The sequence below is a fragment of the Equus przewalskii genome, chromosome X, assembly GCF_037783145.1.
Source record: "Equus przewalskii isolate Varuska chromosome X, EquPr2, whole genome shotgun sequence".
Lineage (NCBI taxonomy): Eukaryota > Metazoa > Chordata > Mammalia > Perissodactyla > Equidae > Equus > Equus przewalskii.
In genome coordinates this window covers 6,777,467-6,791,478 of record NC_091863.1, presented here as the reverse complement: position 1 = coordinate 6,791,478, position 14,012 = coordinate 6,777,467, and the positions used below count along the sequence as shown (strand labels likewise).

General features: G+C 43.8%; 1 protein-coding gene across 2 annotated transcripts in view; it reads right to left on the bottom strand.

Annotated features, from left to right (window-relative positions):
• The window catches only part of WWC3 (WWC family member 3), a 117,139-nt gene that overhangs the window by 102,156 nt on the left and 971 nt on the right, over window positions 1-14,012 (bottom strand). The window lies entirely within an intron of this gene.

The following is a 14,012-nucleotide window of genomic DNA, read 5'->3' as shown; positions in this document are numbered from 1 at the left end:
GCTAACATCTGTGCCCATCTTCCTCTATTTTGTATGTTGGTTGCCACCACAGCATGGCGACCGACAAGTGGTGCAGGTCCATGTCCAGGATCCAAACCTGCGAACCTAGGCCACCAAAGTGGAGTACGCCAAACTTAACCACTACACCACGGGACTGGCCCCAAACCAACCATATTTTTAATCTCGTAATGATTACAAGGTTGTTACATAGTGGTATTCTCCCCTTACAGTGGGCAAAACTCCTGGGCAATGTTAATCTGTGGCTTCTTGGTAAGTGTCCCTGGCGACTGTACGGACATTTTGAGAAGCCCAGAGCCTTCTGCACGGTTAGAGGCTGCCAAGTCTAATCTACAGAGCCCGGTCTGTCCAACTACCAAGGCAAGGCAACCGCCTGAATTTAAAAACAGGTGCACTTTAAAAGATTTTCTTTAAACAACTTTATTGAGGTATAATCTGCATACCATAAAACCCTCCCTTTTTATGTGTACAATTCAATAATTTTTAGTAAATTTGAGTTGTGCAGCACAAAGCCCAGTTTTAGAACATTTCCATCACCCCAGTAACATCCCTGGTGCCCACCAGCAGTCACTCCCCTTTCCTGCCTCCAGACCCAGACGACCACAAATCCACTTTCTATCTCTATGAATTTGCCTTTTCTGGACATTGTGTATCAATCGAATCATACAACATGGTGTCTTTTGCATGTGCTTCTTTCACTGAGTATCCTGTCTCTGAGGTTCATCCATTGCTTCTCTTTTCATGTGAAACCCATCCAGTACTTGGGGATCATATCTGGTACTGCACACCACAGTTTATTTTATTTACTTTTTTTTTGAGGAAGATTAGCCCTGAGCTAACATCTGCTGCCAATCCTCCTCTTTTTGCTGAGGAAGACTGGCCCTGAGCTAACATCCGTGCCCATCTTTCTCTACTTTATATGTGGGATGCCTGCCACAGCATGGCTTGATAAGCAGCACACACCACAGTTAAATGCTGGGTTGAGTGTGAGGCTGGGGAAGAGTTAGAGAAAGCATAGAAGGTTCTCCACGAATCATTCTTCAATGGATGCTGTATGATGTACCCAGGCTATAGTGATTGCAAACACACAAGCAAGCACGCATTCCTTCACGCAATAATCCTGACAACGTGTGTGGCAGGCACTGCTGGGAGTGTCTGCCCTTTTCAAACCAAGCCCCTTCTGGGCTTCGAGAAGTCTGTAATCCTGCTGAAAACATATGCAAGCTTACATGTGCTTGTCTGGGTTTCCAAATGCAGATTCCCTACCTTGAACAGCTTTCCCGGGGTCCAGGATTCCACAATGCTTTAGAATCCCTGCCCTCGACCACAAGACCTCAGAGCATGTCTAATAAGTCCATCAAATGCACAAAGGAGAAATGAATAACCACAAAGAGAGATGTAGGAAAAACTTATAAAAATTAGGTTTGAACCATACAACTTTCAGCAATTCAATAGCTCTAAAAACCACCAGAACCAAAAAAAGACATTACTGGAAAAACAGGTGAAATCTGAATAGCGTCTGGAGTCTGGTTAATAGTAATGTATTAAGGTTGGCTTCTTAGTTTTGACAAATATACTATAGCGATATAAGATGTCAACAATGGGGGAAACTGTCCTATCTTTGCAACTATTCTGTAATTCTAAAACATTCCCAAATAGAAGCGTATTCAGTCAACCAACCAACCAACCAACCATTGGGTTGCATTCACCCTATGCCTGGAACTATCTCCTAAGGCAAACATGAAAAAAAACACTACAGAGAAAATAACTACACACAAGCAGCAGTATAATTACAGTACTTACATATGCATAAATATCAGGGGGCAATCTAAATGGTCAAAACCAGGAATATTTAACTTTTTATTTCGAAATAATTACAGATTCACAGAAAGTTACCAAAAAAATGTACAGGGAGGTTCCATGTCCCCAATGTCACATCTTGCATAACGATTGTGCAACCCCAAACCAGGTAACTGACAGTGGAACAATCCACAGGGCTTATTCAGAGGTCACATGCATTCGCGCATGTGAGTAGTTTCTGTAACCACAATCAAGATACAGAAAGAGTCCACCACGGCATGCCTGTAGCACTGTGACGCACTTTTATAGCCACATCCACCCCTGCCTCCCATCCCTAAGCCTTGGCAACCACTAATCTGTTCTCCATCTCTATAGTATTATTACTTTAAGAACGCTATATAAATGGAATCATATCAATTGCCTTTTGTGCACTGCGTTGGCTGGAACTGCACAGTGGTTCGGGGTTTGACCACCTCTCAGCTTCCTCTGAAGGGGAACAGGCTAATAATGGCTCTCCCTGTGACACTGGTCCCAAGGGGTCTTTTCTGCGTTTCCAGGTCTGTGAAGGAGGGTGGGGAGGGGGAGAGAGCAGCTGGGTTTCTTCTTTCCTTCTGCACACTCTAAGCAGGCACGTATGCGCACACACACGATTCCCTTAACCGGCCTTGAACACTGAAGTTCATAAAGTACAGATGGTGTGGGGGGGACTCGTTCACCTGGGAGCACAAAAGAATGAACGCCTCAGACCCGAATACTCCCAGGAACTAAAACTTCCTGTACCATTAAACCTTCGCTTTTTAACTGTGCATTTTTTTTTCAGCTTTATCGAGATACAATTGACATATAACATTGTGTGAGTTTAAGGTGTACAACATGTTGATTTGATAGGCTTATATACTGCAATAGGATTTCACCATAGCGTTAGCTAACACCTCCATCACATCACATAACTACCATTTCTTTTTTGTGGTGAGAACATTTAAGATCTACTCTCTCAGCAATTTGAACATATGATACAGAACTGTTAACTAGAATCACAACGCTGTGCATTAGATCCCAAGAATTAAATGTGTATTTTTAATGAAAATCTTTCTAGAAGTGGTTATTTCCCTGCCTTCTTATATAAAGTAGCCAATTTGCATGTTATTTAAATGATCTAACTTCCTTTGGCTGTCTTTTGACACATGCAACATTCTTTTTTGAGGAAGAAGAGAAGTTTCTACTGAGCGGTTCCTTGACTATGATTAGGTTCTGTATTCTCCTAAGATGAGGGGTCAGCAAACTTTTTCCGTAAAGGGCCAAACAGTAAATATTTTTAACTTTGTAGGCCACATGGTCCCTGTCTAGCGACTCAACTCTGTCCTTGTTGTAGCTCGAAAGCAACCACAGACAATAAACGCACAAGCATGGCTATGCTCCAATAAAACTTTATCTATGGACACTGAAACTTGAATTTCACAAAATACTACTCTTTTTATTCTTTTTCAACCATTTAAAAGTGGAAAACCCAGGGCCGGCCCCATGGCCGAGTGGTTAAGTTCACGCGCTCCACTTTGGTGGCCCAGGGTTTCACCAGTTCGGATCCTGGGCACGGACATGGCACCACTCCTCAGGCCACGCTGAGGCGGCGTCCCATGTAGCACAACCAGAGGACCTACAATTAGAATATACAAGTATGTACTGGGACTGTGGGGAGAAGAAGAAGGGGAAAAAAAAAAAAGATTTGCAACAGTTGTTAGCTCAGGTACCAATCTTTAAAAAAAAACAAAGTGAAAAACCCACTGATATCTTGCAGGCTGTACAAAAACAGGTGGTGGGCTGTATTCAGCCTGTGGGCTGTTGTGTGCCAACCCCCGCCCTAAGATGTCCCATGGCCAGCCATCACATTTGGGAAATAGTTTACACTTAATAAACATTGGTTCATCGACTCACTAAAGACAAGTACTGTCGTTCTTCTTGTTCATGTAAGAAAATGTAGCCACGAAGAAATTCAAGGACTTGCCTGGTGGCATGGCACAGGCGGGAGGAGCTGACCTGGACCCTCAGCATCCTCTGACTTCAAGGCCGACTTACCCCCTGGCAGCATGTTGGTAACCACTCCATCACCAGCTTATTACTTTATATAGGTTCCTTTTGTTTCCCCAGTTGTATTTTCATCTCCTTGAAGAAAAGGGCTAGGTGATGTTAATTACTCATTATCCTCCATCACACCTAGAACAGACGTAGCATCTAGATTATTAAAAAGCCTTACCACATATTAATTTTTTGACTTCCTGTCCCTAATTTTAGAAAGAAGCATGAAATATTTTATACTTCTCTCTTTCTCAAAGTAACAAACTAAAAAGCTAAATTAAGTAACAAAATAAAAGCTAAAATCTCTTTCCTTTGATCCTCAATTTATTTTTCTTAAAGAGTGCCAGCGGCTCCCGTGGGCAAAGTTCACACAGCTGCCCTCAGTTAGGATCACGTGATGGAATGTCCCCTGTATTAAACCAAAAGCAGAACCACAAAACCAGATCCCCACAACACAGATGAACCTCAAAAACGGTAGGCTAGGTGAAAGAAGCCCAACACAAAAGGCCACAATTTGTATGATTCCATTTTTATGAAATGTCCAGAACCAGCAAATCCATAGAGACAGAAAGTAGACTGGTGGTTGCCAGGGGCTGAGGGAGGAGGAAATGGGGAGTGACGCTTAATGGGTACAGGGTTTCCTTTTGGGGTGAAGAAAATGTTTTGGAACTAGACAGAGGAGGTGGTTTCAAAGAAAAAACAACCAAGCTGTTCTTTGGTTGCCATGATGCCAAGCAATTTTTACTAAGTGTTTTGCTGCTTTAGCTGCATCGACCAGTTGATCAGTCACAGGCAGTACATTCGACTTCATAAATGAGTACACCAGGCTTCAGAAGCGCCTACCGTCAGGACAGCATCGACCCCCTCTTTAAAAACTTTAATTTTCTCTTAGAAGTAGGCCAGTGTACATGAGAGGCATTTCCAGACAGAAGAAGGAGAATGGAGGGGAGGGTGCGAATATGGGCACTCAGACCATCCCCAAACTGGTCTCAATGCCAGGCCCCATCCTAGAGATCAGAGCCCGGCAGGCCAGCTGGGTATGACCTCTGCCTCATCCCTGACCTGCCAGGCAAAGTCTGCCAGTCGCCCTGGGCCAGGAAGCCTGAAACGCCCCCACTCCAAACCTTCACAGGCTTCACCCAAGGAGCCTACCTGTCCCAATGTAACTGACCCTTCCAAAAATTAATGGAGACCCAGGAAAAATGGGCGAGAGAACATTTTCAAAAAAGACGGGATGAGCAATTCCCAAGCAGTATGCAATAAAACAGCTACTGGTTACAATTCTGAAGTTCCAAATGCACAGTGACAGAACTGAAAATACCCACGTAAGATCAACATCATTAGACTGTATGGAGTTGTGAGATCTTCACTAAAAACAGGAAGGTACTCAAGCTCAAGTTAGGCAACAGAAATCTGCCAGAGAAATTTACACACAGGGGAGAGAGGTAGAGGGTGGGAGAGAGGGGTGGAGGAGGAGGAGAAGGAAGAGGGGGAAGAGTTTCTTAAATTCATGTCTATAATACCACCCTATTCTCCTATGTTGAATTTCTTCATTCGATTCTTTGAAAAGTTAATATATTCACATGGTTCAAAAAGCAAAAGGGATAAAAAGACATATTGCCCATCCCTGGCCCCGTCTTCACAGTCCCCGCCATCATCTCCCCCAAACAGGTACACAAATTCCTTACAAACAACTTCGAATACAGACACTTAGTCCTCCCTTTCAAGGCATGCACACCGGGCCCGTTCTCCACCTGCACGTGTCGTGGACTTCCTGGTCTCTGTCGTCCAGACCAGCAGCTTTCCAACCTCACCGCAATACAATGCGGTGTTCCTCATGCAACAATTCCAAGCTGCCTTGCTGCTGGGGCTGCTGGTGTGCGGGACATGAGCTCCACATATGGCCGCCTTGCTCATGAACCCTCGCCATAGCCCACACTGGCTCCAGTTTATATGAGAGGAAACTGAAGCTCGAAGAGGTTACAAGCAGGCACAGCAAACTAAATGACAGCCAGAACCTTAATGCAGGTCTGTCCAGCTGATCCACAGGACAAGGGCACGTTCTCCTCCTTCAAAAACAGAAAATCACCATCTTTGCCCAATTTGCAGAGACAAATTAATAAATGCAAAAAGTCTCTCAATTTTAAGATTTCCATCTCCGACTTTGTTCACCATCACCACCTCCTATAACACTTTTCCGCTAGTCCTGGCACAAAATGGTTGTGACTCTTGGCTACACACTGTAACCTCAGGGGAGCTTAAAACACGGGGCTACCTGGCCCACGTGCAGAGGGTGCCGGGATTCCTGAAGCTCCCTGCCCAGTTTGACTGTGTCCAGCTCCAGCGGAGAAGCCCGCTCCTGGTTATCAAGGAGCCAAAACAAGCAGCTAGCAGACGAGAACGGACAACGGCTGATCGCGGCCAGCCTAAGACCTGGTTTTTTCCATCAAGCACACGAGGTCATGTTTATATTGACACTGTAAACATATGAATGGTCATTTTTCTCTGAGTAAAACAGTTGGGAATTGACATAACGGAATTAAAGACATAGCTATTTCCCATATTCTGCAAGGAATACCTGGACATGGAGGGCACTTCAGGGTGGCTTCCAAAATGTGGTCTAGCCACACAATGGAATAGTATTTGGCAATGAAAAGGAATGAAGCCCTGATCCATGCTGTGACAGAGATAAACCTCGAAAACATTATGCTGAGTGAGGTAAGCCAAGGCCACAGATTGCATGATTGCATTTAGATGAAATGTCCAGAATGGGCAAATCTAGAGACAGAGAACAGATCAGTGGGTGCCAGGAGCTGAGGGAGATAGGGAGTTACTGCTAATGCATACAGGGTTTTGTTTTGGGGCAACAAAAATGTTCCGGAATTAGAATGTGGTGATGGTTGAACAACCTTGAGAATATACTAAAAACCACTAAATTGTGTACTTTAAAACAGGACATTTTATGGTATGTGAATTATATCTCAATTTTTTAAAGGGGGATAATTTTCAGGGCAAATCCAGTAGACCCATACACTCAGAGGGCACCCCCGCACTGGACACAAGCACAGTCCACAGGACAGGCCTCCAAGCGGCAAAAAGAGTTCATGTCCAGCAGCAGCTATGTGGTGTCCTGACCGGACTCCACGTGGCCTGGAAATGTCGTACTCACCTTGGCAGTGACCTATCTGGTAGCACCAAGGCTGGCACATAGGAGCCACTAGGAAGACCTCTTGCCTGGCTCGATGGCCCACCCACTGAACTGCAGGGCTCGTCACCTAGGGGTTGACCCAGCCACCTCCCTTTCTCCTTCCCTCTCTCCCTTAGCCCCTTGAGCTTTAAGGAAATAAAGAGAGGCCCCTCCAGATGGAAAACACTGGAGATTCCACAGGTCCATAAGCAGCCTTTCAAGATGCCCTTGCCCTGTCCTTCTAGAGCTTATGAGCAAAGGCAGAGGCAATCAATCCTCTCATGGCTCCCTCATCCACAGAAGGGATGGGATGTCTCAGGGCACCTTAGGCAGCCTAATAGTAGCCGCCCCCTACACACATACACATACATACACACACACACACACACACACACACACACACACGCTCAGAAGGCCAGGCCAGCTCTCTAGGTTGCTGCAGAACACTGACATGTAAAAGATCATTTTCTTCTGTTCCACTGTGTGTATGTATACACTTGACATTCAGTAACTACCTATCAATTGAGAATATTCTAAAAATTGAAGAATATACTCATACTAAAATACATCCCCAAAGTTTCATATACTGGTATTACTATTTGTATGGTGTAGTAAACTCAGAGATTTTTATATAAATATGTTTAACATCCCTTCTTCACGGAAACACAGAATTCAGACCTATGTGGTCTTACCCTCTGTTATGTACCAGCTCGGTAACCGTCAATCTACTTGAAACAAATTCAGCTCCTAAACATGAATCATTGTAACCAGGTAGATGGAAGTAGTTCAGAGTTCTCAACCAGGCCATGTTGTCCCCCAGCAGATATTTGGCAATGTCTGAAGACACTTAATTGGCATGACTTGGGGGGGGGGGTGCTGCCAGCATCTAGTGGGTAGAGACTAGGGATGCTGCTAAATATCCTACGCTACATGGGCCAGCCCCACAACAAAGAACTACCCAGCCTTAAATATCAATAGTGCCAGGGCTGAGAAACCCTGATCTAAAGACACTGGCCCAGTTTAGATACCTTTTAGGACACTGGCCCTCAGCAACAGAGCACGCTGAGTGACTCAACATGCTTCCGCACATAACCAAGTCACTGAACACAATCAAAAACAACAGCAGCAAAAACAACGAAGGCTTCTGAGCAGGGTTAACAGAAGGCCTTCAGGTTGGCCCCTGGTGCGTCTCAGCTCCTCCTAAGGTTATCAGCAAGAGTCCTTTGACCTCCCTCCTGATTTCATCTGCCTTAATTCAAGCATTAGCTAAATCCTGTGCACTTCTTGTTTCCATTACAATTTCTCTGACATAATCCCTGCCTTTTCTAGTCCTAGTGCCCCAGATCTCTCTAGCTCAGGCCGGTTACCATCTGTGAAAACCTCCAATAGTTCCCATTGGAAACTTTTCCCACATTAACCTCATATTTGGCTAGCTTATCAGATGACTTGGTGCCTAATGTGAGTGAGACTCCAGACTAAGTCCACAAGAAACGAGGATTCTTAGCGATATTATGAGGAGCCAGACAGAAAATGGACGTAAAATGCTTAGTATAGCACCCCCTAAGCACACAACAAACATCAGCTATTGTGGTTGTTATCAAAGAACCCAAGCTGACCAGATGCTTCCATTCTCACTGGGAAAATAACGCATGTGGTGTGTTAGTTTCCAACTATTGCTGTAACAAACTACCACAAATCAAGTGGCTTGAAACAATACAAATTTATTATCTCACAGTTCTGGAGGTCAGAAGTCCAAAATCAGTCACATTCATCTAAAATCAAGGTGTCAGCAGGGCTGTGTTCCATCTGCAGACTCTAACGAAAAATCCACTTCCCTGGCTCTTCCAGCTTTTAGCGACTGCCTGCATTCCTTGGCTCATGACCACATGACTCCAATATCTGCTTCTGCTGTCACATCTCCTTCTCAGACTCTGACCCTCCTGCTTCCCTCTTGAAAGGACCCTTGTGATCACATTGGGCCCACACAGATAATCCAGGATAATCACTTTATCTCAAGATTCTTAACTTAATCCCACCTACAAATGTCATTTGCCATGAAAGGTAACTTATTAACAGGCTTCAGTGACTAGGACATTGACATCTTTGGGAGGCCATTATTCTACGGGGGGGGGGGGGGAGGAGGTGTTAAATATCAAACAACAATGAAGGCAAGATAAAAATAACTGGTGGGGGTTGGGGCCAGCCCGGTGGTGTGGTTAAGTTCATGAGCTCTGCTTCAGCGGCCCAGGATTTGCGGGCTCAGATCCCTGGCCCAGACCTACACACCACTCATTAAGTCATGCTGTGGTGGCATCCCACATACAAAATAGAAGAAGATTGGCAATAGATGTTAGCTCAGAGCAAATCTTCCTGACTGAAAGAAAACCAAAACAAACCAAAACTTAAAAAAAAAAAATAACTGGCGGGTACAACACAGTGCAAGGGGCACACAGTTACCTGGCCAAGGAGGGTCAAATACAGGTAGTAGACCTGGGCTCAACGCTGGAGTCGGACAGACACTGCCCCTCGTAGGCTATGAGAAGTGAGGTTCCTAAGTCACCCTCCCTTGGCCTCAGTTTCATCACCTATCCACCTACAGCTTGTGCAGCCATTGTGGACCTTCAGACCCAAGGGATCCCAGCGGGGAGAAACCGGGAGGCAGGAACAGCATGGCGAGGCCTAAGGGAGAAGATCACAAGCACAGCGGAAGCCCCACAGAGGCAGGGACCTGTCTGCTGGTGCCCACGACTGGAGTCCCAAACCCTGGAAGAGTGCCTGAAACTGAGCGGCTGTGCTACAGTTACTGAATGAATGAATGAACAGAGGCAGGATGCTTAAAACTGAGTAGCGACTGGGCAGTTGGGTGGCATGCTGGGAAGAGCACCAGGCTGGGGTCAGAAGACTCAGCTCAAGTCCCTGTCCTTCCAACTGCTGGCAAGACACCCCTTGGCTGTGGCCCTCCAATGCAAAACGAGGACTTAGCATAAGACGGTCCTAGCTCTTCCAAACCCAAAGCTGTAGGATTCTAAGCTATTCGTGGTCTTGCCCGAGTCTTCCCTCCCTCACCCAAAGACTCTGGGTCAGTCACAGTGACTCTGTGATTCTGACCCTTATTGATTCTAAACACACCCAGCACTTCCTCAGCTCCAGCACTTTTCTCAGTCCCCCTTTTTTTCCCCAGCACTGAGAAAGCACGAGAAACCCTCAACCTAGGAGATCGACGGACGAGAACCTCCAGACTCAAGTGAGCCTGCCCTCCTTTTCTCAGAAGCCACCACCACCTGCTGACGGCGCCTTGGCACCATTACTGTCTTCCCTTTGTGTCTGTCTCCCATCTCCGAGACAAACCTAGTCTCTATCTACCGTCCCAGCACACAGGAGGGCAAGCACCTCTGTAACTATTTCTTCATTTTACTGGATTTCAATAGGGGTAACTGAACCCAGTAGAATTCAACTCTGCTGTTATTCCATCAGATTCATTTTACTGAATTTATTGGAAAGGCAGCCAACATTAGTAAAAAGGACCTGGGCTAGAAGAGGCTCACCAAGTGACCTTTAACATGTCACTTGACCCAAGGGTTTCTGAAGTAGAACCTACCAGAGAAGGTGAAACACATTATTTATACTCCCAAAATCAGAGCAAAAGGGAAGAAAAGGAAACTTAGAGATTTCCAAACATCCGGGAGCTATTTTTGGAAATGAATGACTTTTCCATTCACTTAAAAATAAAAAGGGAAGGAAAGAAAAAGAAAGATATTAGACCAAGAATAGACCACGAAGTTGTTCATAATCTAAATGGAAGAAAATTCTTCCAGGAGCCCATCCCTTAGGGCCTGAAAAGTAAGACACTCCCCCACGTTCATACAAACACTATCTACAATCTTAAACAATGAAAAATGGAGGAATAATTACTTGTTTATTGGAAAGTTTACATAATCCCAAAATACACTCTGTGGGGTAAATATAATATACCTCCTATTAATTAATACTAAATAAAAGTTCCAAGACGATAGCAACAATGTCATCCGGCTCTGTTATGTGTGGCTCCAACTTGGCAAATTCCAGAACCATGGATTGTTTCTCCATAAAGCAATAGCCTGTTCAAAAGACTTTTAACATGCCACAGAATTCCTCCATGTGGCGCAGGTCAAACCCCAGCTCGTGAACAAATGGGTCCCTAAAAGCTTATGTCATGATACATCTGGGCCTTCTGCCAACATCACGATCATTTACACTCTGCTTTGATCTCAAATGTGGTATGGTCCACCATTCTTGAGCTGCTCAAGGTTGGCATTTCCAGTACTGTACAATCCCAACTGAGCTGGGAAACAGAACATGAAGTTTCCACCACTCAGTCCATCTATAGGATAATATCAACACAACCCCAGGAAGCACACACGTACACACCTGTGGAAGGCACTGAATTTTTCCAAAGGAGGCAAAAATGTTCTTCCCATATTTTCCGCCTAAATGCTAAATACCTTTTCATAAAGTGGTCATTGAACTCTGAGTTAATATATGTAGAATACACACGTACCACTAATGTAAACCACACAGGACTCACCCACGGAAACCAGCCAGAGAAATGGCGAACTAATTTTATATTTCTTAACAAAGTTTTTGGGTAAGGCTCCCAGAAAACTAACTACAAAAATTATGTGCACACCACTAATCTGCAGAGATAGTGAATTTAAACCTAAGGTGGGTTCATAATCAAACTAAAAAAATTCTATTTTGAAAATAGATTTTTACACATCTGTAGCCACATCTGTAAAGATGTTTCCTTAGGCTTGCAACCTCTTTGTTGTAACCTGAAAAAGAAAGAACAGCAACATAATTCACCAACACGCCCTGAGCTGGTAATATTGAATGTTGTTAAACACAACACTGAATGAAATTACTATAAAACTCCAGAAGAGACTGTTCATAACCCTTGGCTACTTTGCTTACAGCAGCATATTTTATGCTATTACAGTTTTTACTAAATTATATATAAAACGATGTTTTCAGTAAGCAACAAATGTCACCTAACCTACCATGTTCATTTATTCCTCCATAACTTCATTTTCTTTAAAAACCTCTTTATTGATTTGCCTCTCTCCTGTCAGTTCCCTATTTGGAAACTGTTTGGGGAAAGTCTTCATTTCTTGAACACCATTTTCTGGTTGTGTGAATCAAACATGACTCCAAAAGAGTTTTAACTGTCAGATGCACGCGGAGAAAATGCTGTGCTCTGACACACAGTTTTCTCCATACAGTAAAAAGCAATTACAACTTTAAAGGATAACTGGTCCCCTATAAAAATCAGCAGGGTTCTGTTTTGAAAGAGTAAGAAGAATGACTATTACACCATTTACACCATTCGGGTAGAGTCCACTTAAATGTTTGTGGCTTGCTTAACATTCCATACATATTTCGGGCAAGGTATTATGGGAGCTGAAGTGCAAGCTGTCCCCTGCTGAATTTTCACTCACTATAAAAACAATATCTCATAAAAGTATACATGTGTTTTTACTTTACAAAAAATGCAATATATCCACTTTTGTTCACTCGATCAACACCTTTAGCATTAGAATCAGGGCTTTTTAAAAATCTATAACATAAGTGATGTCTGAAAAGGGTGAAAATGTCATTCAGTAACAGAAACAGATTTGTGGAAAGAGGAACATAGGAAATGTGTACGAAATATACACATTTGTATGAAATATACAGAAAGATTGATTCTACAAGCTGACTTCTGGAGGGTCTGCTCACCTATGTCCTGGGTGGTATCGTTAAAGCGGAAATTCTTACGTTTATATTTCTCATCATGAATCTCCACGCCAGTGTAACCACAACGGTTTTATATTACCCTCATAAAACGAGCCTTAGCCTTTTCTAAGCAAAATGGTATTTTTAACTGGTTCATTTTCCAGTTGTTTGGGTCTTTAACAGATATACAGCATAAAAGGGCACCACATGCCAAGCAGTTCTACCAATTCTAGAACCATTCAAGGCTTGATCATACAGCTATGGCTCAAGCTTTTGGTTAAAGTTATAATATGATCTCACCTGATTTTTTATATAACTAAGCATCTTCGTAAGCCATACAACTGTGCTAAGATTTATCTAAGTTTCTGAGTCCACAAGTTTGCACTGTTCAGAGAGAATGTTAGGGCACCAAGATCCTTTTGTTTTGTTTTGTTTTTCCCTATCTGAACGCAGAGAAATCTTCAAACAATACTTCAGCAGCTTCCCTCCCCAAAAGTTTATTTTCAAAGGCCAGGGCCATGCAGCACTGCTTTCCTGTGCAGGTAGGAGGAAGCAGGCGCAGTGTCACCACACTGGGCCTTTTCAAGTCCTCAAATCGCTGGGAAGCCTGCACTATTTCCTTTCTGGCACTCAGGCCCAGCGTGGAGAGAAGTTGCTCAGGATAGGACAAGATATCAGATAACCACTGCAAACACTTGGTTTCAACAGAATTCCCAATTCCACAAAAGAATGCATCTCTCCAAAAGCAGCTGAACCATTGAAACCAGTAGACAATTGAGCAAAAAGTTAAGGAAAAGCCTCATTGCATTAACCTAATTACATGCAATCTGGTAGTGCTTTCAGAAGAATCCGCTTTTAGTCCATAAGATTTATTTCCATGAATAATAAGACAACTCAGTGTCCTATTCCCATCTTGCACAAAAATGAAACCTAAAATTCAACTCTTGTTTTTCGTTTATTCCGAAAGCATATGGGTCTAATCATACTCCATTCTGGCCGCAGTACACAAGGCTCTTTCAAACAAAATTTTAACTCAATATTTAAGGCGCTAAAGAGCACAGTTTGAGAACAGGCTCTCCCAGCTCCAACAGAATTGGGAATCCCTGAAGTGTCCCGTCTGGCATCACTCTTTGGATGGAAACTAGGCTGAGCCCGCCAGGCAAGGAACCCACACTACGAAGCT